This window comes from Nannospalax galili, unplaced genomic scaffold, assembly GCF_000622305.1.
Source record: "Nannospalax galili isolate Female #2095 unplaced genomic scaffold, S.galili_v1.0 scaffold640, whole genome shotgun sequence".
NCBI lineage: Eukaryota > Metazoa > Chordata > Mammalia > Rodentia > Spalacidae > Nannospalax > Nannospalax galili.
This window is the reverse complement of record NW_008346088.1, coordinates 605,013-631,188: the sequence shown is the minus strand read 5'-3', so window position 1 is coordinate 631,188 and position 26,176 is coordinate 605,013. Positions and strand designations below refer to the sequence as shown.

Here is a 26,176-nt window from a genome sequence, read left to right as displayed (position 1 = left end):
CCCTCCCCTCCCGCCCCTTCCCCCGGGGACGCTCTCCCACCACCCCCGGTGGCGGCCGGCTCGCCCGCTACCCCGTGCCCATCGTGCCGCTGTCGACGCGCACTCAGCCCCGGAGCCCCCTCTACTGCCCAGAGGCCGCCGCCGCCGCCCGCCCAGCCGCCAGCCCGCCTGCCCGGCCAGCCCCAAGCTCCCGGGAACGTCAGCACGCCGCCGTCTCCGGACAAGCTCCGCGCCAGCCCCATTGGTCCGAAGGACAGGGCTGTCCCTCCCCATTGGCCCGGCCCTTATATTGAACGGACCAATGGAAGCTGCGGTTTCAGGTCACCATGGAGACCGATGCTGTTAAGAGCTAGAGGGCCTGGGGAAGGAGGGGAGTGAAGATGAAGGTGTCTCTGGCCTCAGGCGCGGGAGGGGATGAGGAGGAGGAGTATTCGGGGATTCCCGAGCGCAGCCTGTGAAATCTTGAGCGGGGCTTGCTTTTGGTTCTTGCCAACCCACCTGTGCATGGCAGGGCTTGTCCCTAGCGTCAAGGGCAGGAACAGCTGCGCCCCTAGACTTAACAGTGAGAGCCCAGGAGTGGGCGTTTCACTTTTCCTGCATCTGGGGAGCCTACGGGGCTATGCCCTTTGACCTTTGACATCAGTGGTGCGTCTGCTTTTCTCAGGTGAGTTTCCACCCCTTTCCTTAAATCCTTGCTTCCTCCTGACGTCACTGGGCTACTTGAATTCTACTTCCAGCCACTCCCCCTTCCTTGAGGCGGATATTTCCTCAGATTTTTGCTTCTTCACAAGCCTATGGCCCCTCCCTAAGGAAACGGAGGACTCCTGAGCACTGTGTTTTGTTGAGGAAACTGGTTGGGATTGTGCCAAAGGATCCACCCATAACATAGTGAGTTTTCTGCTTCCCAAAGAAGCAGACCTCTCCTCTTCCTTCACCCTTTCACAGGTAAGTATTAAACACTTCGAGGGTGCATTGTGCACTGATCTTGGCAGGTAGGCTCCAAGCTGGAGAAAGCTGTAGGTGCAAGAGGCAGTCCTTCAGGTCAGCTGATGATTTCACAAGAGAAAAAAATGAAATAGATTATAGATGATGGATTTATGCAAAAAATCCATATTTTCCAGATTATTTCTAAATCTAATAAAGAAATGGTGAGTTAGAATATGGAATCAGTACTCAAAAAAAAATCTTGGCCTTTAATAATGAGTGCTCTACTTTCACTTAAAGTCATTTTGTGCTAGTTTGCTTGCACTGATTATTATTGATGAATGATGCTCATAATTAGATAGCGCCTATTAATCTGGCACCTTAGACATGGTGTTGCCTTTCATCATATTTTAAACTTTATCACTCTAACATATAACCACTTGTGCTAGATCCCTTTAGCTGTCAACTTGCCATCTGGGAAGAAGAAACCTCGTCGAGGAATTTCCTCTTTTGGATTGGCCTGTACCCATGTTTGCGAGGCATTTTCTTTTTCTTGATTATTGAGTGATGTGGGATGGCTCAGCCTACCGTGTAGTGCCACAGCTGGGCAGGTGATTCTGGGTTGTATAGGAAAGCTAGCTGGGCATGGGTCAGAAGAAGCAAGCCAGTAAGCAGTGTTCCACCACCATCTGTGCTTCACTTTCTGCCTCCTGATTCCTGCCCTGCTTAAGTACCTGCCTTGACTTCCCTCAGTGATGGACTGTCACTTGGAAGAATAAGATGAAATAAACCCTTTCTTCCTCAAGTTGGTTTTGGTCGGTGTTTTTAATCACAGAATAGAAAATAACCAGGACACCACTGCTAGTCTTATAGTCCTTTTTTTGGTGATTTTGGCTATTTTCTTAGTAACTTCTTTAGTTAAAAAAATATATAATGCTTATGCTACTTCCCCTCAAATTAGAGGGACAGTATTAGTTTCTCTTGCTATAATTTTGAAAAAGCTGATAGGAATTTTATAGTTACATTGAGGCTGGGAGTAGTGGCACATGCCTTTAATCCCAGCACTCAGGAGGCAGAGGCAGGTGATATCTGTGAGTTCTAGGCCAGCCTGATCTACATACCAAGTTCCAGGCCAGCTGGGGCTACAGGGAGACCCTGTCTCAAAAAGACCAAAACACACATACCCCCCCCACACAAATGCTTTGTTGAGGGATGTAAATTATTGTGAGAGATATATATATATACATACATATATATATATATAAAACTTTCATTCTGAATTTTAAGTTGGATGACATGTTTTGCTGTTATTTTTAACCTTACTGTAACCAAGTGTTATAAACTATCACCTAAGAAATGTTAATATGGTGTCTTGCTTGGAAAAAGTGTCCCCCTACAACTTGTAGTAAAATTTGAATTTAGTTGACAGTCCTGTGCAGGATTTAATTATAAAACAAAATGGATAAACATGTGACTGTACCTCTTAAATATTTTAAAATTAAGGAGGAATCAGTAAGGGGGCTAGCATGGCTGGCTATTTGGCGAATTAACTGCTTTTGAGGTTTTCTGATTTTTCTTTTATTTTTTGGTCTGTTTAATGTGTTTGTTCATAGGAGAACAGAAAAAGGTAAAAATGCAAATTTTGATCAATAAGACATTTTAAATATATAGTCAAGATACCAATAACTTATTTTTTTAATTTCAGTGATATTGAATGAGAAAATGGGTATTTCAGGGTTTTTTTTTTTCCTTTGTAAAAAGAAGAAAAAAAGAGTCTATTCTATTTCTATCTACTCTAATAATCAATTATTTTGTATTTTTTCTCAAAACATATGTCTGACAAGCATTTTTATGTTGTTTTTCATGTTTGTAATGTTACATGTAATTTCCATCATCAGTAATTAAAATGTTATTAAAACCCAACATTAGTAATGATGTCCCCTAAATTTGTTGTCATTCAATATTCAACATTTCTTTCTTGTTATATTTAGTGGAAGGATTTCTTTTGAATTTTTATACTGTTGAACATTGCTGGTTAAAGCTAAGAAAATACTTTATTCCACTAAAAGTTGCTGCTATCCAGAACCTGCCTGGCTCCCAAATTCCTTCACCATCAGGATAATGATAATCTAGAACTTTTCCACATCTATCTGGTTTCTATTCTCCTCAAGCCCCATTGTGCTGAGGCTCCCTCCAATTCCAAAAGAATTGCCTCAAGTTCAACTCTGGGGATTCCACATGAGGTTCTTCAACTTACGTTTCTTAAACCTTGTCTCAATTTTCATACCTCTATACCTCCATCAGCCCCTACTGATCATTGTCCTGACCTTCTTTTTTTTTTTTTAATGATATATATATATTTTTTAATTGATTTTTCTTGTGTACCTCATACAGAACATCCCAAACAATCCTTATACCTGCATCCGAAATGGCACCCTCCCATAGCCGCCCCCCAATGGAGCCCATTTACCTTGTTACTGCCCACTGTGTTGTGCCCCTAGCTGTTCCCCAGTGCAAGTCCATCCGCTGAGTCTAGTCGGCCTATCCAGAGTCCCTTGTTTTAGGAAGATCAACTCTTCTTCATCTAGCAGCAATCAGTTGCCAACATTCCTTTAGATAAGTTTGGGGTCTGCTGTTCATTTTCCCAGTTCTATGCTGAGTTACTGTCTGCCTGAGTTTACATGGGACTTGCGTATACTAACACCTTTGCCATAGAATCATATGAGCAGGTTCCCAGGAGCTTGCAGGACTCTGTTTCCATATGGTCATGCCCATCTTCCTTGGTTCTTACAATCTCTCTGCTCCCTCTTCCTCAATGGTCCCTGAGCCTGGGGTGGATGAAATTTAATAAAGGGGTCCTGTCCAAAGACCATTATTTAGCAGACTCTTGATTGCCACACTTTGACCATTTGTGACCTTTTGTGTTTCTGGCCCTCCATTGCATGAGGAGCTTCATTATTGAGAACTGATTCCTTAGTGTCCTCTTCTTTATCCCTGTTCTGTGTTCCATGAGCTCTAGGTGTAGAGGTTGCACTGCAGATGTGTCCCTTAGGCCTGGGCAATTCATAGACAATGTCCGTGTGTGACCAGTTGTGGTACTTGGTATTAGTAGTCTCTGCTGCAAAATGAGTTTCTTTGATGAATGGTGACTGGATATTTGTCACCACGTGGAGGCAGGATCTGGGGGCTCTCAGGCCCTGCATTCTCAGGTCCCTGCATTCTCAGGCCCTCTGCCAGAGGGAGGCCAGAGGGAGGCCAGAACTTGGCACTCTCTGGCAGTCTGCCGAGATCAGAGCCACTATACCGATGTAGGTTGGAACCCACTCTCTCAGGCTCTGTCCTGACCTCCTTTACTAATACTCCAGTTGTGCTAGTAAACACACAATACTCTCCCCAGCAGGGTTTTTCTCTACTGATTATAATTCCTCAGGTTACCTTTTATATTCTCTCCTCCAAAGCTTTTCCCTCAGCCTCCCTGATATCTGGCCTTTCATAAAACCATTTTCCATTTATTCCCCCTTCATCTCCATCTACTTGCCTTTCCTTTCACCAATCAGGGGTACAAGGGGGAGGCATCTACTCCCCACCGCCCATGCTTTGGCCTTTCAAAACATTGAAATTATTTTCAAGATTTTATTCTCTTTCCTCAAAATCCCAGCTCATTTTGCCAATTAAATTCTCTCATATAGCAATGTCCTTTGGGCCAAGCATGGTGTTAAAAGCCTGTAATCCCAGCACTTGGGAGGCAGTGGCAGTAGGGTAGAAGTTCACTGTCATCCTTGTCTGGGTAATGAGTTTCAGGGCCGCCTTGAGGAAAAAAGCAAAACAAAAAACCTTCACCTAAAGTGGCGATGCCCCCTGTGATGGGTAATTTCAATTGTCAACTTGGCGGGATTTAGAATCACTTGGGAAAGGAGTCTCAGTGACCGACTGTCCAGATTAGGTTGACCTGTGGGCATACCTGCATGGAGTTTCTTAACCGTGTCAAGGTGGGAAGATCTCCCTTAGATGTGTGCTGCGCTATTTCTTGAACTGGGCCCTACACTGAATGAAAAGGAAAGAGGGAGCTGAACCCAAGCATTCCTTGCTCTCTTCTCAGCTGCAGATGCAATACTATCAGTGGTCTAGAGCATCTGCTGCTGTGACTTCCCCTCAGTGTTGGACCTGGAGCTCCTAGCCAGCATAACCCTTTCCTCCCCTAAATTGCCTTTGTCCTGGTATTTTAGCCCAACAACGGAAAAGAAATTGAGACAACCCCATTTCCAAGTTTTCAGTTGAGGATGGAAACCTTTGTTACCCAGCTTGAGGATTCATAGAAATGCAAATGACTTAGTTGAACAGAGATGTCTGTAAACTTCCTAGCCTTGGCACTTGGTGAGTCTGAGTACTTGTATGTAATGGTGGAGAGAAGGGCCTTTACTTTGTCCCATGATGGAACCTAGCACTAGGTTAAAAAGAAGTTGGGTGTCGTGGTGCATGCCTGTAGTCCCAGCACTTGGGAGGCAGAGGCAGGCAGAGATCTCTGAGTTCAAGGCCAGCCTGGTCTACATAGTGAGTTCCAGGACAGCTGGGGCTTACAGGGAGACCCTGCTTCAAAAGGACCGAAAGAAAAAAAAAAAAATGAAGAGGTTGGGTGACTTCATTGAAATATCAGAAGAGTAGAAATCCAAGTAACTTTCCAGTACTGGTACAGAATGAAGCTGACCTGGCTGGAGCTTTCAAAGATTAGGAAACTGTGTAACTTTATGTGTTTATTATTTTCATATTGGCTTGTGCTGATTAGTGATAAAATTCCTTCCAAAAAAAATGTACCACAGGGCCTGGAGAGATGGTTCAGTTGTTAAGAACACTGACTGCTCTTGTAGAGGACCTGGGTTCTGCTTCCAGCATCCATGTGGCTACTAACAGCAGTCTGTAACTCCATTTCAAGGGGATCCAATGCCCTCTTCTGACTTCCATGGGCATTGCATGACACAAGTGCACTTACATGTAGGTAACACATTCATACACATAAAATAAAAAATAAGAAATAAAATATTTTTCAATGTACCATAGGAAGCAAGGAAAGGAGGATGTCACTACCAGATATCTATGAAATAGGTGGGATCAGGAAATACCAAAACACAAAAAGATACACCAGCTAGCACTGACAGGGTTATAAAGAGGAATGTTTAAACAAGTAGGTGGTCAATGAGGAAAGGAGCAATGGTACAAGCTGGGCCTGGGGAAGATGGCTGGGGCTCAAAAGCATTTCAGCTCAGGTGGTTTCCAGATTGACTGTGCCCCATTCTCAGCCAAATCTTCTGAATATGCAAATCCCCTAGCCTTTTAAAGACCCATCCTACTTTCCTGGCCCTACCCCACCCCCAGATGCTGATTTTGGCCTTATTGTACCATTGTAGCACATTCTACCCCTGCTGTGGTTAGTTGTTTATGTGTGAACCATGCTTGCTCCTCTTGAGGAAAGGGTCCTAGCATGGCCATGACTGCCCCTCACAGTGCCTCATACCCCCACCGTACCCCCTACACCAAGAGAAGCCAGTGTTCATTAATCATTGCTTTAATTCTTAGAAGAAATTGACTTCCAACAATGACAAATAGGAATCAGTACTGTTGAGAGGTAATTAGAAAAAGATGAGACTAAATATTCAATGTGGAAAAATGAGACACTATGCAGAGTAGAGTAGAGGTTTCTCCTCATGGCCTCCAAAGGTAGAAAGGCCTGAGATCTTATCTTAGTTATGGGTGGGGACGAAATGTGTGAAAAGGACTGGCTTTCATGTACATTGCTTGGCATGTTCACATCTCAGCCTATAAAACCCTATGCATTACAGAAAATAATTTAAACCCAGCTTTGCTAAGCAGTTTAAACAAAGGGCACTTAATCTTTGTATTCATATGAAATTTTCAGGTTGCTCTTTCTCTTAGAACATGATAAGATTATTATAATTTAATAATTTCATAAAATCAGGAAGCCAAACACATTTGGCATGTGTAATAAACATCTGTTATGTGTGTTAAGTGTGCTTCCTAGGCCTTTACCCACAGCCCTTGCAAGAAACAGCGCTGCGTGGATCATGACCCATGTCTCCCTTCATGGCCTGACTAAACGCAGCTAAGCTGCTGGGTGTTTACCTGTGGCCTATCATGGTGCCAGCCAAAGCCTTCTGGCAATGTGGACCTGAGAGAGCAAGCAATCTGCTTTGGTCCTGACTTTGTCTCAGTTGCTGTGAAGGGGACCATAGTTTGTTACCTCAAAATGTGTTGCTTTTAACGTGAGGATTATTTTGAACTGAAGACAACCGAGAAACAGCAGATGAAGGGAAAGATATTTTTTCTCTCTTCTTTCTGCCTGAAAGCAGGATATAAATTTCCCTTTGACAGAAGCGCAGAAGCTAGGGAGATGACTCAGTAAAGTGCTTGAGGACCTGAGTTCAAACCCTAGAACTCATATTAAGACCAGATGTGATTGCACACGCTTGTAATCCAAGAGCTGGGGAGACAGAGACAGGTGAATCCTTGGGGCTTGCCAGCCAGCTAACTTGTTCTACTTAGTGACTTCTAGGCCAGTGAGAGACACTGTCTCAAAAAAAATAAGGTATCCATGGGGCTGGAGAGATGGTTTAGTGGTTAAGAGCATTGACTGCTCTCTCAGAGGACCTGTATTTGATTCCCAGCACCAACATGAAGGCTACGAACCGTCCTTAACTCCAGTTCCAGGGGAATGTGAAGGCTGTCTTTTGACCTCCACAGCATTGTACTACATGGGTACATTCACTTGCATTCAGGCAATATACTCATACACATAAAATTAAAAAAACAAAAAATAAGGTATCCTTTGGGACTGGAGAGATGGCTCAGCAGTTACGAGCACAGGTTACTCTTGCATAGGACCTGGGTTCAGTTCCCAGCATCCACATGGTGGCTAACAACCATCTGTAACTCCAGTTCCAGGGGATCCAGTGCCCTCTTCTGACCTCCACATGCAACACAGGTGCAGGCAATACACTCATACACATAAAATAAAAATAATAAAATATTTTTTATAATAAATTGTCTAAGGCCTGAGGAACAACATCTGAGTTTGTTTTCTGATGTTTTTGTGCATGTGCAGACATGTACACACACACACACACACACACACACACACACAAACATGCACACAAAGTAAAAGCAAGAAAACAAAATAGTTCTACCATACTCATGAGAAATATGTCAAGACCCTCAGCAAATGCCTGAAACAGTGGATATGACAAATCTACTGTGTGCTATGTGGTGTTTCTCCAGTGCACACATACTTATAATAACATTTAATTTATCATTTGGGCACAAAAAGAGCTTAATAAAGCCTTAATAGGGCCAGGTGTGATGGCATATGCCTTTAAACCCTGTACTTGGGAGGCAGGGACAGTGAATCTCTGTGAAATCAAGACCAGCCTGCTCTATAATAGTGAGTTCCAGGACATTTAGGGCTACAGGGAGACCCTGTCTCAAAAAAAGAAAGAAAAGAAAAAAAACTATAATAAAACACAAACTATACTATAGTATGACAGTACTGTAAGGAAAGTTACATGAATGTGATCTTTCTTAAACTATTTTCTTGTACTGTACCCACCCCAGCACACTCCTTGCAGTGATGTGGTACAGTGCCAGAGGATGTAAAGTGAAGTAAGTGAAGATGTAGGAATTGCAGCACTAAGCTTCCAAAAGAGGACCATCAGCTTCATTTTGGAGTGGGTGGAATGCTATGAGACTTTTATGCTTCTCAGAGTGACATGCAGTTTAAAACTTATGAATTGTTTGTTTCTGGAATGTTCCATTTAATTGTTTCAGGCCACAATGGACCATGACTATGAATAATTAAAACTTGGAACTTCAACTATGATGCCGTGGATCATGGGGATGGAGGGAGTAGGGTGGCAAGGCAGACACACCTGTGGATCATGAATTGCACTTGTGAGCATCTCTTTGTTTTCAGTACCAGGAAGAGAATTCCTTCAAAGGCAACTCAGCATCTGAGAGGGTTCTTATGACCATACCTTATTAAATCCCTTGCTTCTTGTACATTTTTTTTCTCACCTTTCTGTACCACTTGGAAGAATCCTCAAGCGTTTTTTTCTTTTGTCTGGCTTTTGACTCCACACTTTATCCCTTTTGTAAAAATAGTATATAGGTTCCATATCCTTGTTGTCACTTGACTCTTGTACAAATTATATTGGTTTTCTTCTACTATTAATCTGTCTTCTGTAAATTTAATCCTCAGAGCTTTAACACTGAACCTAGGAAGTTAGAAGGAAAATGTTTTTCATTCCTTATGCTATTCTCTCTGAATCCATTCTTTTAAAAAAATAATAATTTATTGAGAATTTCGTACATGCATATAAGGTGTTTAGATCAAATCCATGTCCACTCCCTCCCCTCTAATGCCTCCCATGTCTCCACATCACTTTTTTTCTGATAACTTCATGTACTCTTTCTTCTTCTTTGATTTATTTATTTTTATGGGACTTTTGGCTATTCTGACATTCCCCCCCCGAAGAGGTAACCCTAAATTTTTTAAGGATTAGATACAAGCTCCCAAATACTTTCAACATTTTTGGCCTTTGGAACAGAGTATGTTGCTAACAGGCCCAAGGACATTGTGAGTTTTAGCCAAGAAACTGGCTACTTTTCTTTGGGGTCTTTTTACCCTAACTGCCTAGCCACTTCCTACCTCCTATTCTTATCACACCATCCTCTGAAGGGGTTACCCAAATTGCCAGTAGGGAATTGGGACCCAGACTGCTCTGGCCTCTTCCATGCTGAACAGGGAAGCAGGGTGAGGCAATTGGAGTACCCCTTCAGTGGGTCTATCTAAAAGACTCCCGAATTGCATAACTCTTATCTCTAAGGGGAAAAGAATCCTTGAATCGTGAATAGGAGCTGTGAGGGAGAAGTAAAGGCAAGAGTAATTAGCATTACAAGTTCTAGACAGGGAACTAGAAAAAGTCAGAACAGGATAATTTTCAAATGTTCATATGAGAATCCATTGGAATTTCTTGAGAAGGACTTCCAAAAGCATCCTTCTATTGGGTTCGTCCTCATTTTTCTTTTGTCTTCCAAGGCTGGACTCTAGAGTGATGGTCTGAATCCATTCTTAGACTTTTTTGATTCATTTTGTTGTGAAACTTCTATTTCTTTTCATAATCCTTGCCTCATTTTTTCCCCTGATTTCTCTTTGATGAGTCTCCCTTGCTTATAATGAGAAGCTGTCACTAAAATATTCTACAAATATTTTACAACAAAAGAAAGCTTAGTATTATGACTATCTTAATAGACCATAAAGGATAACAGTATTAAATTTTTCTAGCAAAGAGGATCTGGAAAGATGACTCAGCAGTTAAAAGCACCGGCTGTTCTTGCAGAAGACATGGGTTCAGTTCCAAGTACCCACATGGTGGCTAATTGCCATCAGTAACTCCAGCTCCAGGGGATGTGACTCCCTCTTTGGCCTCTGTGGGCATTGTAGGACACGGGTGCACTTACATACATACAGGCAAAAACACTCATATACATAAAAATAAATAAATCCATTTTTTTTTTTTTTAATTCTAACAAAAGGAGCTGGAGAGATAGCTCAGAGGTTAAGAGCACTGGCTGCTCTTGCAGAGAACCCAGGTTCAATTCCCAGCTCCCACATGGCAGCTAACAACTCTAATTCCAGGGTATCTGATACCTTCTGACCTCTGTAGGCATTTCATGACACTGCTTAAATAAATACACTCATGCACATAGAATAATAAATAAATAAATTTCTAACAAATTATAGAAAGTAAGTTGTTTATGAGTTACCAAATACTGCCAACCCGAGTTGGATGAAACCACTTTACTTAGTGTGGTGCTTATTCTTCTACTTCCATAGGAAAGTTTTGTTGTCCTCAGTTCTGTTTCCCTTCTTTAAAGTACAAAGCAGGTCATAAGAGTTGAATGAGGATCATGAGGGGGGACAGACCTTAAGGGAGGGTGAGGGGAAAGAGGGAGCAAAGGTGTTTATGGAACATGAAAACAAAGAATGAGGACTGTGCTGGGGAGGGGTGTTCCAAAAAGAGGGGGTACAGGAGAGAGGGGAGGGCAGTGAGGGAGGGGAATGATACAAAGCCCAATGGCATATATGTATGAAACCCATCACTTTATATACTAACTTAGAAAATGAATAAAAAATAAATGAAAATGAATAAATTAGTGACAAAAAATAATTTGAAGAAAATGAATAATATGATTGCTTTTCCAGGATGGAATTATTTTGCCACATCCTTGGTAGAACAACAAAAATTTAGAACTTACATTTGTATTATACATTAACTTTTTGGAACTAGGCTAAAAATTATAAGAATTATAAAAAATATTTTATTACTTTTAGTGTATGAGTGTAAGGCCTGCATGTGTATAAGTGTACCTGTGTCACGCAATGCCTTCAGATGTCAGAATAGGTTGCCAGATCCCCTGGAACTGGACTTAGGGATGGTTTCTAGCCACCATGTGGGTGCTCGGAATCTAACCTGGGTCCTCATGCTCTTAGCCACTGAGCCATCTCTCTAGCCCTTAAAACTATAAGAATTTTACCATTGACCCACTGTACAAGAAAAATGGATTATAAAATTTAAGTTCCATTGATTAAAAAGAAGGTGGGGGGCTCAAGATGGCTCAGCAGTTAAGAGCACTGGCTACTCTTTCAAGTTCTATTCCCAGCACCCACTTGGCTGCTAACAACCACCTATAATTCCAGTTCCAGGGGATCCAATTTTCCCTTCCCACCTCCACAGGCATTGCATGGCCCAAGTGCACTTAAATATACTCATACACATAATAGCTAAAATAAATTTTTAAAAAACCTCTTAGATGAAAAGTTAGACATATTCCAAAATTGCAATGTTTTATGTTAAAAACCGTATTTTCCAAAAAAATGTTATACTTGTAACAAGCAAACAAAAACAGAGCTGGGGATGTATTCAATGGTACAGCATTTGCTTGGTGTATGTAAGACCCTGGGTTTGAGCCACAGAACCTCAGAAGGAAAAAGAAACAAGCATACAAACACACACATACACACACACAAAACCCAAACAAGAAAATGTCACCCAAATTCAAGAAAATTAGTAGTGAATACATGTTGAGTCCATTTACTGGATTTAATGGACAATTAATTCAAAATGGCTGCAATAAATGTGTTTTATAATTTAAAGAAAAAGCAAAGGGGTACTCTTAATAGAAAAATAGACACTATGAAAAAGAACTGAATGCTGGTATGGTGGTGCTTACTTGTACTCTCAACACTTGGGAGCTTAAGGCAGGAGTTTAAGTTTGAGTCAGCAAGGACGTCAGCCAAGTTCAAAGCCAATTTGGGCTATACAGTGAGACTTGGTCTGTAGGGGGAGGGAAGGAAGGAAAATATTAGAGTTGACAAATACAACAACCACAGTAAAGATTCCAGTAGATAAATTCCACAGCAGATTTTAGACAACAGAGTAAGAAATCCTTGAACTTGAATATAGACCCCTCAGAAACAATCCAATCTGAAGATAAATGAACACGCTGTCAGAGATTTGTGGGACAGGGTGCTTATTTGCATATTCTTGGGGTCACAGAAGGAAAAAAAAAAGAAAAATACTGAAAAAATATTTGGAGCACTGGAGCGATGGCTCAGTGGTTAAGAACATTTGCTAACCTTGCGGAGAACCAGGTTGTTTCCAGCACCCACATGACAGCTCACAACTGTCTGTAAATCCAGTTCCAGGGGATCAGCCTTGTTCTGGCTTCTGGAGTCACCTGGCATTTGTGTGGTGCACATACATACATGCAGGCAAAACACTCATACAATAAAAATTGAAGAAACAGTGGCCTAAAATTTCTAGCAAACCCCAAGTAGAACAAATGAAACAGAGCCACAACTAGATACATGCTAGCTGGATTGTGGAAAGACAAAGAAAGGCAAAACTCTTAAAAACAGCTCAGTGGGTAAAGTCCCTTGCCAGCAAGCCTGACAACCTGAGTTTGATCCCTGGGATCTACATGGTGGAAGGAGAGAACTGACTCCTCTGACATCCATATGTGTGCATCCTGGTGGATGCACATAAATAAATGCAATTTTCAATTTCTTTTTAAAAAGAAAAGGAACTCACAATCATCTCAAGTGCTGAGAATACAGCTGTGCATCACTAGGCTCAACCAAGAACATTTCATCAAGAGAATAGTAACTCAGTATGCACAAGTTGACCACAGTAAAATTAACACTGACTTCTCATCAGAAATAAAGATTAGAGGGTAGTGAAAGAGCATATAAAAATGCTAAAAGACAAACATGGCAAGTAAGGATTCTTCAAAACTGACAATGACAGCCCTCATAGATGAACCTATGTTGGGAGTGTGCTAATTAGTGGTAACTCAAAGGGCACCAGCTTTGAGCGAAAGCCAAAGCATGAAAGATCTATCAGACAGGGACAGGGAACTAGATGTCAAACATACTCTCTTTGGAAAGCAGTGTGCTGTAATTGGGATCTGGAATGGTCCCTAAAGGCCCTTGTGTTAAGAGTTTGTACCCCAGAGTGGCACTGTTGGGAGGTAATGGAAACAGAGTTGTTGCAGAGTAGGACATACCTTTGCAGGGGATTGTAGGGCTGTGTGAGTGCAGTCTTCCTCTCTTAGCTTCCTGGCCCCTTTGAGGTAAGCAGTTTCCTTCTCATGTGCTTCCAGCTGTGACATTGGCACCTGCCCCAAGGCAATGGGGCCAGACCATTGTGGACTAAAACCACAGGCCAAAATAAACTTTTCCACTTCAGAAGTTGATGATCTTAAATAGTCGCTGTAGTAACTGAAAGCTGATTAACATATAGCTCTTTACTCAGTGCCATCTGGGCATATCAAATGATCATTAAAACTGATTACAGATTATTTTTTGATTTTTAGTTTTTTATTATTTTAAATTAATTTATTTTTAATTTATGTGCATGAGTATTATGTATGCATGCATGTATATAAGTTCATCTCTGTCATGCAGTGCCTGTGGAGGACCAAAAAGGGCATCAGATCCCCTGGAACTGGAGTTATAGACAATTGTTAGCTGCCACGTGGGTGCTGGGATTTGAACCCATGTCCTCTGCCAGTGTTCATAACCACTAAGCCATCTCTGTAGCCCCTTTATTTGTTATTTTTATCTGTATGAGTGTGTTGCTTGCATGCATGTAAGTGTACCGGTGTCATGCAATGCCTGTAGAGGTCAGAAGAGAGCATCGGATCCCCTGAAACTGGAGTTACAGACAGTTGTTAACCATCACATGAATGCGGGGAACAGAACCTTGGTCCTCTGCAAAAGTAGCCAGTGCTCTTAACTGCCGAGCCACTTCTCCAGGCCCTACAGATGATTTCTAAATATGAAATTACTGTTATAAAATGCTATATTTGGAGGTTTTCTAAAGCAAATAATCAGAAAATAATACTCCTTTTCTTAACTCCAGGGCTCTCTATCTGCTTCATTTGTGTGAACTATACTTAATCAGAAATTGAGAGAAATCAGTCACATGCAAGAGTGCTCCCCAGCCTGTCCTCTGCCATGGGGCCTGGCTCTTGTTCCTTTTAGACCACCATTTCTTCTGGACATCTGCACTCCTGACTCTGCCATCACAGGGCTTCCACTTGGCTGGTTACAGCTTTCCACACCTCTGTGGTTAGACTGGGAGAGCTAGTCAACAGCACTTGCTTATGCTTACAGTATACTGTATTGTCATGAACCAGAAGTCAAGAGCTGCCTGTTTTTCTATAGTTTGATAAATTGTTTAAATAAAAGGAGAAAATGAATATTTCAATAGATGCAGACAAAGCCTTTAATGAGCAGCATTGCAGGGCATGGTAGAATATTCCTTTAATACCAGCACTCAAGAGTCAAAGACAGGCAGAAAAGAGGAAAATCTCTGAGAGGTCCAGGCCAGGTGGGTTTACAGAGACCCTGTTTCAAAACACAACCCCCCAAAAACAAAACACAAACCAACCAAATGAAAAAGAACCTACAATGATTTATGTTGAAATGTTTAGCAAACTAGCAATAGAAGGAAACTTCCACTATATGATAAAGCTTGTGTACAAAAATCCCATAGCTACGATGCCTTTATGATGAAGACTGAATCATTTCTCTTAAGATTGAGAATAAAGTCTATGACCATAGAACCCTGCCTGCACATGATTTGGGAAGCTGAGCAAAGGTAGACTTGGTTAGTAAAAGAATCAAACGAGGATGTCCACATTCACCTTTTCTATTCAGCTGTTGTACTGAAAGTTCTAGTGAGTGTAATAAAGAGAAAATAACAAAAAATTCAAGGCATATAGATTAGAAAGGAACACATTACAGCTACTTTTATTCATAGATGACATGCTTGAAAATCCTAACGAATGTGCACATATAGAACTAAGATGAATTTAATAAGGTTACAAAATATACAATTATATGAAAATCAGTTGCATTTCATATGCTAGGGACTAACAATCTGAAAATGAACAAGAAAATTCCACTCATAGTAATATAAAAAATGGAATATTTATTTATGCATCTTCAAATGAAGGCTATTATCTTAGATCTATATGTTCACTATGATTTCTATCAAAACTGTAGCAAGCATTTTTAAAATTATTTTTTGTTTAAATTTGTTTATTTTATGTATATGAGTTAGGTCTTCATGTATGTAAGTGTACACATGTCATGCAGTGCCTGAAGAGGACAGAAGGGGCGATTCTTCTGCAAGAGCAGCCATTGCTCTTAATCACTGAGTCATCTCTCCAGTCCCTAGTAATCATTTTTGTAAAAAAATGATAATCTCATAATGGAAATACATAGGAACAAGAGTATCAGAAATAATTTTGTAGAACAAAGAGTAACTACAATCTTTAATTTTAAAACTTGCTGTAAAGCTACAAGAATAAATATAATATTGGCATGATAGCCTTTTAGATCAATGAAAAAGAGGGTCTAAAAATTAGCCCTTGTATTTGTGGTCAGTTCCTTTCCACAAAGATGCCAAGGCAGATCAATGGAGAGAATAATATTGGATATCCATTGCACAACAATGAACTCCTAATTCACATGAAATATTAAGACAGTATGCATCACAAGCCTGCATGTAAGAGTGAAAAATTCTAAGACTCTGATAGCTAGTAGGAAATCTTTGTGACCTTGCTTTTGGCAATGCTTTCCTAGTTATGACTCCAAATTCATGAACTTTATAAAAGAAGAAATTGATAAATTAGATCTTATCAAAATGAAATCGTTTTCTCTTCAGAAGATACCAACACACTAGTAAGAAAATGAAAAGACAAATGTAGGAGTGGGTTTGTGGGGAAAATTTGGAAATCACACAACTTAATAAAAGCCTTCTCAAAAGCAAGTCAAGCAACTTAGTTTTTAAAAGTGGAAAAAAATGGGGCTGGAGAGAGGAGGAAATTACTTTTTTGAAAATGCCTCCTTTCTTACCTAACCTTGTGACAAAAGTTACTTTTATGTTGAGATAATTGAACACTATCTATTCATTCTGCCTTCCTACTGTGTAATCAACTTATTTAAATCTAGATAGATTTCATAAAAATCTATTTAAATAATCTTAATAGGCCTTAGGCTCCTCTTGTAATCAACTTTTACAAGCTAAGCTAAACACGTAACTTTAATCTTATACTGTGTTCACTGTTTCTCATGACCCTTCCCTGCCCCTGCCCCAGAATCATGTATGTCTATATGTTGTGAAAATGTCATTGCTGAAAACAATGTTGAAAGCAATGAACTGTCCCCAGTTTATGTTGCAAACACTGTGGAGGCTTGGGTTGATAACATCTGTCTGTGGTTTTGTATACTGTTCTGGGTCTGGAGGGGTCAGAAAAGGCAAATTTTTTCCTAATAAGACAAAGTCCCTCATTTCCTTTCCCATAACTGGATGTACTGTTTAAATAACTAGAGTATGCACTTTGTTAGGACAGTTCAGAGAGAAATCAGAAGTAACAGTTCTGATAACAGATTGGGCTCACTCTTGTTTTAAGCAACTTTAATAGTGTTTCTTGAATCAGAGACACTGCCAGATTATGGCATTTGCTACAGAGAGATGGATCAGTGGTTAAGAGAACTTACTGCCCTTTCAGAGGACCAAGTCTAATTCCCAACACTTACATGTGGTGGCTCACAGTTTCCCGGAGCTGCAGCTACAAGAGATGCAACATTTCTGTCCTCTATGGACACTTGCACCAGCACACACATATACATACATACGTGCATACATACATACATACATACATACATACATACATACATACATACATACATAAATTAAAAAATAAGGGACTAGAGAGATGGCTCAGTAGTTAAGAACACTTACTGCTCTTCCAGAGGAAGAGCATCCATGTGGCAGCTAACAACCGTCCTTAACTCCAGTTCCAGGGGCTTTGGTGCCCTCTTCTGGCCTCCACAGGCATTGCAAAACTTGGGTGCACTTACATACATGCAGGCAAAACACACACATAAAATAATAAATCATTCAAAAAATTCTTTTAAATAATTTTTAAAATGTGATAAATTTTAAAAGGCACATACCTAGTAAGTTATGCAAGTGACCAGTAAGCACATGAAGATATTTCTCAACCTTATTAATCAGTAGGAAAATGAAAATTAAAACCACAGTATAATGCCACTAGATTATCACTAGAATGATTACAAGGCAAAAGCCTGAAAATGACAAGTGATGATCAGACTGTGAACAACCTGGAGCTCTGTAATTTCTGGCTGGAAAGCAGTAAAATGATAATACTTTTGAAAAACCATGTGACAATTTTTTAAAAACATACAGGTAAATTTATCATATGACCTTTCAATTCTACTTCAGGAGAATGTATGTCTACACAAAGACATCTACATGAAAAATAATAAGTTATAATAGTGCAAACATGGAAATAATTCAAATATCTACCAATTGATTATTGACATAGTGAAATGTTATTCATCTATAGAATTATGAATGATGGATACATGCTACATCAATAAACCTCTAAAACGTGGGGGGTTAGAATAAAATAAACAAAGTTTATTAGTGTTTACAAAATTCACTGAGTACAGAAATATTTACAGAATGAATAACAATTTAAATTCAGATTTCCCAGTAAATTAGCAGTCTCTTGTGGAATCACATGTGGAGACTGACCACTTGAGGAGTTATTTTGCATTGAAAATGTGTTATATCTTGAGAAAGAACTCAAATGACTTAAATGAAATATACTATATGTAGGACCTCATCTGTATGCCTTTTTCTCACCTTTTCTTTTTCTCCTTTCTAATGTTATAGCATGTCTATATATGCACATATTTACATATATATGTATATATTATAAACTAAGATCTGCATATGAGGGAGAACATTACTTTTTCTTCTGAGATTAGATGACCTCGCTTAATGTTATACATTCTAGGTCCATTCATTTTCCTACAAATTTTGTGATTTAAAGAGCTAAGTAAGCTGGGTATGGTGATGCATGCCTTTAAGACCAGTACTCAGGAGGCAGAGGCAGGGGGGATCTTTGTGAGACTGAGCCTGGTCTACATAGTGAGTTCCAGGCCAACTGGAGCTATAGGGAGACCCTGTCTCAATAAAGAGCTAAATAATATTCCATTTTATGCATGTACCAGATTTTCATTATCCATTCATCTATTGATGGACAACTAGGTTGGCTCCATTTCCTGTTACAGTGAGTAGAACAGCAATAAGCATGGGGGAGAGTTATCTCTACATAAGGTAAAAACATGTTAGGAGAAAAAAAGGCCAATCATAAAGGACACATGTTGTTTGATGTCATTTATATAAAACTTCCACAAAGTTTAAAAAACATAGAATAGAAAACAAATCAGTAATTATCCCCAGCCTGGGATGGAAAGACTGAAAGCCAGATGTATATGAGTATATCGCCTGCATATATGTATGTGCACCTGTGCGTGCAATGCCCACGAGGCCAGAAGAGGGCACTAGATCCTGGAATTGGGACTTAGGAATAGTTGTGAGCTTCCATGTGGGTGCTGGGAATCGAACCTGGGTCCTCTGCAAGAGCAGTCAGTGTTCTTAACTGCTGAGCCATCTCTACAGCACCATGATCATTTTTTTTTTCTAGTAATAGAAATTTCCTCAAACTGGAAGGTAGTCATGTTTGCACAATATGTGTTTCTTAAAAATAACTATATAGTTATAATAGATGCATTTTTATTGAATAAAATTATGCTTCAATAAAGCTATTATAAATAAAAACTTTTTAAAAATAACAAACACATCTTTTAAACTCTCATATGTGAACACAGTAAATCTGGAAGCAATTTCAACATGATTGAAAAGCCTCCAAATGACATTTCACAGGATTTAGGCCTCATTTATTTAACATGAAAAAATAACAAAGAAATCCGATTCACATCAAGGAAGCCAAAAATTTACTAGAGAAAAATATTAAACTACATCCATTGTATAATGGAATTGAAATTTAAGTATCTTAATGGGGTATATGAAGTCAATACTGTAACTTTTCCAGGTCTGTTTCTGTTTTAGCCATTTATATCCACTAAAGTAAGAATGGGACAAACTGACCTTAGGCTGAGAATCATTATTACCTGATATTCTACCAAGATTTACAGGATAATGAAGCATTTGCCATCATAAAACTCTCCCTAAAATTCATGCAAGTTAGCAACATTATTATGTCAATAGTATGTTTCTTTTTTTCTTAGATATGTGGATTTTTCTCTATTTGCATTTTGTAACATATGGTAGAACAGCCTATTTAAAGAATTTAAAGTAGAGACTTTTGGAATCAAGTGCTTGTGTTAATAATAGGGTTGTGTGATCCGTATGTTTAGGCACCTCAGTTTTCATGGAATATCTATAGTAGAATTTCTTTACCTGCTATTTCTGTTGTTTCATTTGATCAGCTTTTCTCTTTTGTCAGTCCCAGGTACTTGACAAAAGTCTTTGGAAAACTCTACTCTGATGCTGTTCTTTTGCTCTTTTGGTCCTGAAAAAGCTAAACACAGATCCTTTAAGTCCCCTGTGACTCTTCAACATCACCAGTCGCTGTCCATTATTGCATGTTCCCAGTGGAACACAGTCATCAAGGGTGTCTACAATGCTTCTGGGGACAGGGGTCATCTTTGGACACATCTTCCTGCTGTGAAAGTGAGACACAAATAGCAAATGCATGTGAAAAAAAGCCAAAGAATTTCTATAAAAAAGAGAGAGATGACAAAAGAGAAAAACTCACCCCCACAAAATTAATGCATGTATGGTCAAACAGAACTCCTTATTTTAAAGTTCTGTCAGTGATTTGCCACATGGCTTTGGAAAGTCACGTACTTTTCCATTGCCTCTGTTCCATATCCCACAGACATGAGTCTGAATGTCTTTATTTCTCAGTAACATTACTTATTAACTTAAAAATGCAAACTACATAATCTTCTGAACTTCCAACGTGAGTATACAACTGTACTTGTGAGGAAAGGCATCCTCTTTTCTTCTTCACATCAAGTTTTTTCCTTCTTCCTTCTACTTGTGTGCATTAGGCTGAAAAATAAGTTGTCTATAATTTGAAACACCTTAGACAATTAATTCATTTGCCAGCATGTTATCAAATTCTTGTGAATTTGTGTTTTTTTTTAAATTAGGATCAGCTTGGTCATAGGCTTATTTTAGAAATTTATCATAGTTTTGTTGGTCAAATATACCTAAATTTAATATTCAAATTAAATTTATTCAATAATTGACTTTCTAAAATTATAAAACTTCAGGACTAGAAAGAAGATTTAGAGATTGTAAATTAGTATTAAAGCTGGCCAAATAACTTCCAGTAAAGACTTTCTACCTAATCTTTTTGAACTCCATAACAGAAGAAATGAATAAAATTTAGTAATTTCAGTTTTCTGTGTCTATATAGGTTTATGATTAAGTTTTCTAGACTAAAATAATATAAATTGTAAAAGATTTATAAGAGTCAAGTATTAGGGATTGCTCATGCTTGTAATCCCAGCACTCTGGGATGATGAGGTAGGAGGCAAGTTTGAGGCCATACTGAGCTACATAGAGAGACGATAGTTCTACAATGATTCTAAAAACTCTCCTAGCATTTATAAAGAGATGACCACTTCCTATACTTTTACACAATACTGTTTGGCTACTGAGAAGAGAATAAACTAAGACACTTAATATTTAGTCTTCAGTGTGTTTACACTGCAGTTACTTTAATGCTTTCGAAATTGGATTGTAAGCTATTGAGTACTTGTGTGCCTACAACTGCTAAACTATGTTTTATACAGCTGGTGAAAGAGCACTGAACTTTAAGCCAGGCCGTCTGACTAGGTCCTAGCCTGGCTTTCCTATTCACTTTCTGGGATCTTAGACAAAGCATTTAATCTCTCTGACCCTGTATTTACTGATCTTTAAATGGATCAGTCAGACTAAAATAATTTCTGGGCCCAAGTTAATTAGTGTATGAAATGAAATGGTGCATGATCTCACTCTAAATGTGGGGTTTTGTTTAACCAAGCATGTTAATCACTCTGCTATAGCACTTACGTCTATTTTTCTATATTTGTTTTCCATTTTTTGCACAAGCTATCTTTGTATAAACTCCTTCCTTCAGTCTTTTTCTTTGTTCAAAATATGCCTTCTACTTATGGTGACATCTTGACTTCCTTTCCATAACTCTAGGATCTTGTATTTAACATGGGAGCAGCTATTTTCTTTAAAAAAACAAAACGAAACAGGGGCTGGAGTGATGGCTCATCAGTGAAGAGTGATTGCTGCTCTTGCAGAGGACCTGAGTTCAGTACCCCATACCCACATCAGGTGGCTCACAACTTCCTGTAACTAATTCCAGCCACTGGGGATCTGACACCCTCTTCTGGCCTCTGCAAGTACCTGTACTCATGTGTACACACAAATGCACATACACATAAATAAAAATAATAAATCTTTAATAAAACAAAACAAAGCAAAAGCTGTGAGCAAAGCTAGACCAATGTATAACCCAAACACTAGAGGGTGAAGCAAGAGAAGTCTAAGCTTGAGGCTAGCCTGCACTACATAGTGAGTTCCAGGGCAGTCTAAGGTACACAGAAAAAAATCCTGTCTCTAAAAACCAAAACAAAAACAAAAAATAAAACAGGCAAAAACTGCTAATGGTGAACAGAGATATAGCATCCCTCTAGCTCCTGTTGAGGCGCCACCAACTGTGAAGTGTGACCCTTCCCTGATGGTGGGCAGAGTAGCAAGGCACTGGGGTGGGTTGGATCTGAGCCCAGACTACCTGGATTTGCCTCTGGTTTCTGCCTTTCAGCAGCTGTATGAACCTTGACCTCAGTTTTCTCATCTGCAATGTAAACAAAAATGTTACCCAAACATCATGTAAGGATTAAGTAAGTCAAAATAACTGAAGCTCTTAGAATAGTGTCTGGCATGTCACAGATCCTGAAGTGAAGCTCTTAGTGTCTGGCATATTGCAGATCCTGAGACCCTCATAAAACAGTACAGGCTGAAGAAGATGAAGCTGGAGCAAGGAAACAGCCCTGGGTGAGAGGAACCATGTGCTCTTATAGTTCTTGGCCTTTAGAAACAATGTCCTATGCCCTCCTTTCTGCTCTTTCTCTCCCTGCCCTTATCCTGGGGTGCACATATTCAGCAAAACTATGAAGAAGAAAACGAACATGATTTGTGGGTGATGTTATTTTCATTTATTGAAGCTACCTTGTCTCCAAGTTAATTTTCTGTTTGAAACATGATGTGTTTTATTTCCCACCATGCTTTTCAACTGACATGTCATAATTATTATACTCTAAGACATTAAAGAAAAAGGCCCTGGAACAGTCCTTTGGACAGCTAGTTTATATATTATTCGATTTGAAAAGTAGCACTAAAAAAATTGTTCTTGGCAAATGTTAATTGATGAAAACATTTCTGTACTAACAATCTTAGGGAAGCAATATGTTCTAGCTCTTTCAAACCACAAAATAGATTTAGCTACTCACGATTGAAAGCCAGCTATTTATTTTCTATACTACCTTTAACACGTTTTTGTTTTTTATCCCAAGGCTCTTTTTCATTCTCTATCGAAGCAAGTTTTTTAAATATGTGGCAGTCTCTCTCTCTCTCTCTCTCTCTCTCTCTCTCTTCTCTCTCTCTCTCTCTCTCTCTCTCTCTCTCTCTCTCTTTCTCTCTCACATATTTGAATATATAGACAATACACAAATTGAATAGCAACATTCTAAATGGATGCAAAGCATACTTTCTTCAGCATTTAAGTATATGGAGTTTTTAAAGGAGTATTTATCGTTTTTATAAAAAAGTACCATTAACACCTAATGTTCTCAAGAATGAGCACAACAAACAAGTCACACACAAAAATAAGGCACAAAAAAGACTTCCACTAGTGTACCAAATTCTTTAGTATTTATGAAATTATAATGCTGCACAAACCTGAAGTACATCGAGGATATTAAGTCTAGATAAATCAGCAAGGGTTTTACTTTCCCTCGTACTCTTCTGTGTGGAAACTAAACAGTATAAACAATCTTGATAAAATGTCAATTATATCACGGAGTTATCAGATTTTAATAACCTTATCCGATATTAAATATTCTATTTGAAGCTGAAAGAACATATGGCAAGGAATTTGATCTTTCAGGAAATATTTTCATCAAAATACAAACATAAGGGGAATTATCATATCTTGCATGATAATATTAGAAATAAGGCTTCTTAGAAGCAACCAAATTCTGCAATTACAATTCAACCATTTAATTATAGACGTATCATTTATATTAAAATTTTTGGTGTGACACTCGGTTAAGAAACATTACTTTAGCCAGTTCTGATGACCTCTTAGTTTTGTTTCTTGCTGATGTTTCATTTAGCTTTTCATAGTTCACTGTGGTGAGTTGGCAGCTCTAGAAATGAAAATCCTATTTCTGAAGACCCAAATGAAGCCATCCTGACACTCTCTCTGGCTTGCTTAAACATAGGACCCTCCACTGACCCACTCTCCCCAGGATTAGAGTAGTACTTCAGGGGTTTGTTTTAAAGAAGGGGATAAGAGGGTCATAGGGATCATACAAATATGAGTAAAGTACATTATACACGTATGAAAATGTCCCAGTGAACCCCATTATTTTATGCAGTTTATGTATAGAAAAATTTTGAAGCTCTTTGGCCTTTCTTTCTATGAAATCTTGGTCTCTGTTCATACAGTGTGGGTGACAGTTTCCATCCATTGTGCTGCACTTCTATCTAAGGCGGATAGAATGGACTAGTGGCATTATCCGGTCCTGAGATATTCTCTTTGAACTTTAAATAATTAGTGTATTTAAGTGAACAGATATAGGGCTACTCAGATTTTCTATTCTTTTGGTAATTTCTGTCATCTATGAATTTATACATTCCATTCATGTTGCAGCTTCACGAGTTGTTTATATTTAGTGTTTGTATGGTTTACCTTGTGTCACTTTTGTATTTTCAGTTGATATTTGTGTTTATACTTAAGGTGAGGTTTTCTTGTAGCTAACTTGTGGTATCCTTTTTATTCAGTTTGACAGTCCCTACTTTTTCCTTACAGTGTTTCTATCATTTACCGTTAATATACTTATCAATAATGTTGCATTTACACTGTATCTTAAGTATAGCACTTGTTCTTTGTCTTTGCCCTTTTACTGCTTTTTGGGGTTGAGTACTTTTCATTCTACTTTAACTCTACTTTGAGTTAATAATTAGAATTTTAGTGGTTTATAATTTATAGTTTAACTCATCTCAGTCTACAATATCATACCATATCTCTTTATCTACATATGCTGTATCAATATATTTTTCCATGTATTATTTTTTACTTGTGAATAACTTGAGCATTTCTTGTAACAATTTTTTTTCTTTTAAAAATTAAAAATTATAGCTGGGCATGGTAGTGCATACCTTTAATCCCAGCACTTGGAAGGCAGAGGCAGGCGGCTCTCTGTGAATTCAAGGCTAGCCTGTTCTACATAAAGAGTTCCAGGCCAACTGGGGCTACAGGGAGACTCTGTCTCAAAAAGACAAAAAATAATAAAAAATTATTAATTATGTGCGTATGTGTGTGTATGCATTTGAGTGTGTATATGTGAGTGCAGGTGCCCATAGAAGCCAGAGCATTTGGATCACCCTGGAGTTGAAGTTACAAGACATTATAATCTACCTGAAGTAGATGATAGGAACCACACTCTATCTGGGTCCTCTGCAAAAGCAGTACATGCTTTTAGCCACTGAACCCTCCAGCCCCTCTCCAACAATTCTTATGGTGCTGTTTAAATCTTTTAGCTTTTGTTTGAACTTTTCTTTGTTTTGCCTTTGTTCCTGTAGGACACTTTCATTGAGAGTATGGAATTATAGGTTGACAAATGGTCTTATTTTTATTCAACTCTTTACAGAGATGTCATTTTCTCCTGTCTTGAATAGTTTCTGGTTTGAATATGAAATGTCCCTCAAAAGGCTCATGTAATCAAAGGTTGGTCCCCAGCTGATGGCAGTGTTTTGAGAGGTTCTGGAAATATTCGGAGGAAGTAGGTCACTTGGGGTAGTTCTTTGGGGGTACCTTGTTCCTGCCCCTCACCCACTCTTTTCTTCTTGTCTGTCATGAAATGGATAGCTCTGTTTTACTGCAAGCTTCTACTGCCATACGTTCTACCCCAACATGGGTTCAAGTGACCACGCACTGAATTTTTTGAAGCTAGGAGCCAATTTCAATCTTTTTTAAAGGTATTTTGTCACAGACAAGACAAAAAACTGAGAGAGTTTCTGATGAAAATTCCATGGCCACTCTCATCTGTATCCTTGCATATTGTGTAGTTACAAGTTTTCCACCCACTGCTTTTAATATTTTGTGTGTGCACATGTGTGTGTGTGTGTGTGAGACTGATTTTCATTGATTTGATTTTTATATGATTTTTTGTGGTTTTACTAAAGCTTCTAGTGCTTGACTTGTGCTTTATTAGATTTCTTGGATATAAAGTTTTATTATTTTCTTCAAATTTAGAAACAATTTTAGTCTTTTGTTTTTTTCTTATACTTTTCTGTTCTCCTTTTCACAGGACCACATTAACATGTTCATTAGTCTTATTTCTGTTATCCTGCAGATCATTGAGGCATTATTAATTTTTTGATTGTTTTTCTGTCTGTTTCATTCTATAAAATTTCTGTGTTCAAAT

The 26,176-nt window shown here is 38.9% G+C and overlaps 1 protein-coding gene across 4 annotated transcripts in view; it reads left to right on the top strand.

Annotated features, from left to right (window-relative positions):
- The first annotated feature begins 371 nt into the window (after positions 1–371).
- The window catches only part of Ccdc148 (coiled-coil domain containing 148), a 376,894-nt gene continuing 351,089 nt past the window's right edge, over positions 372–26,176 (top strand). For all 4 annotated transcript variants that reach the window (XM_029568022.1, XM_029568021.1, XM_029568019.1 and 1 more), the window contains exon 1: positions 372–664. The gene's annotated coding sequence lies outside the window, so the exon portion shown is untranslated. The remainder of the gene's footprint in view (positions 665–26,176) is intronic.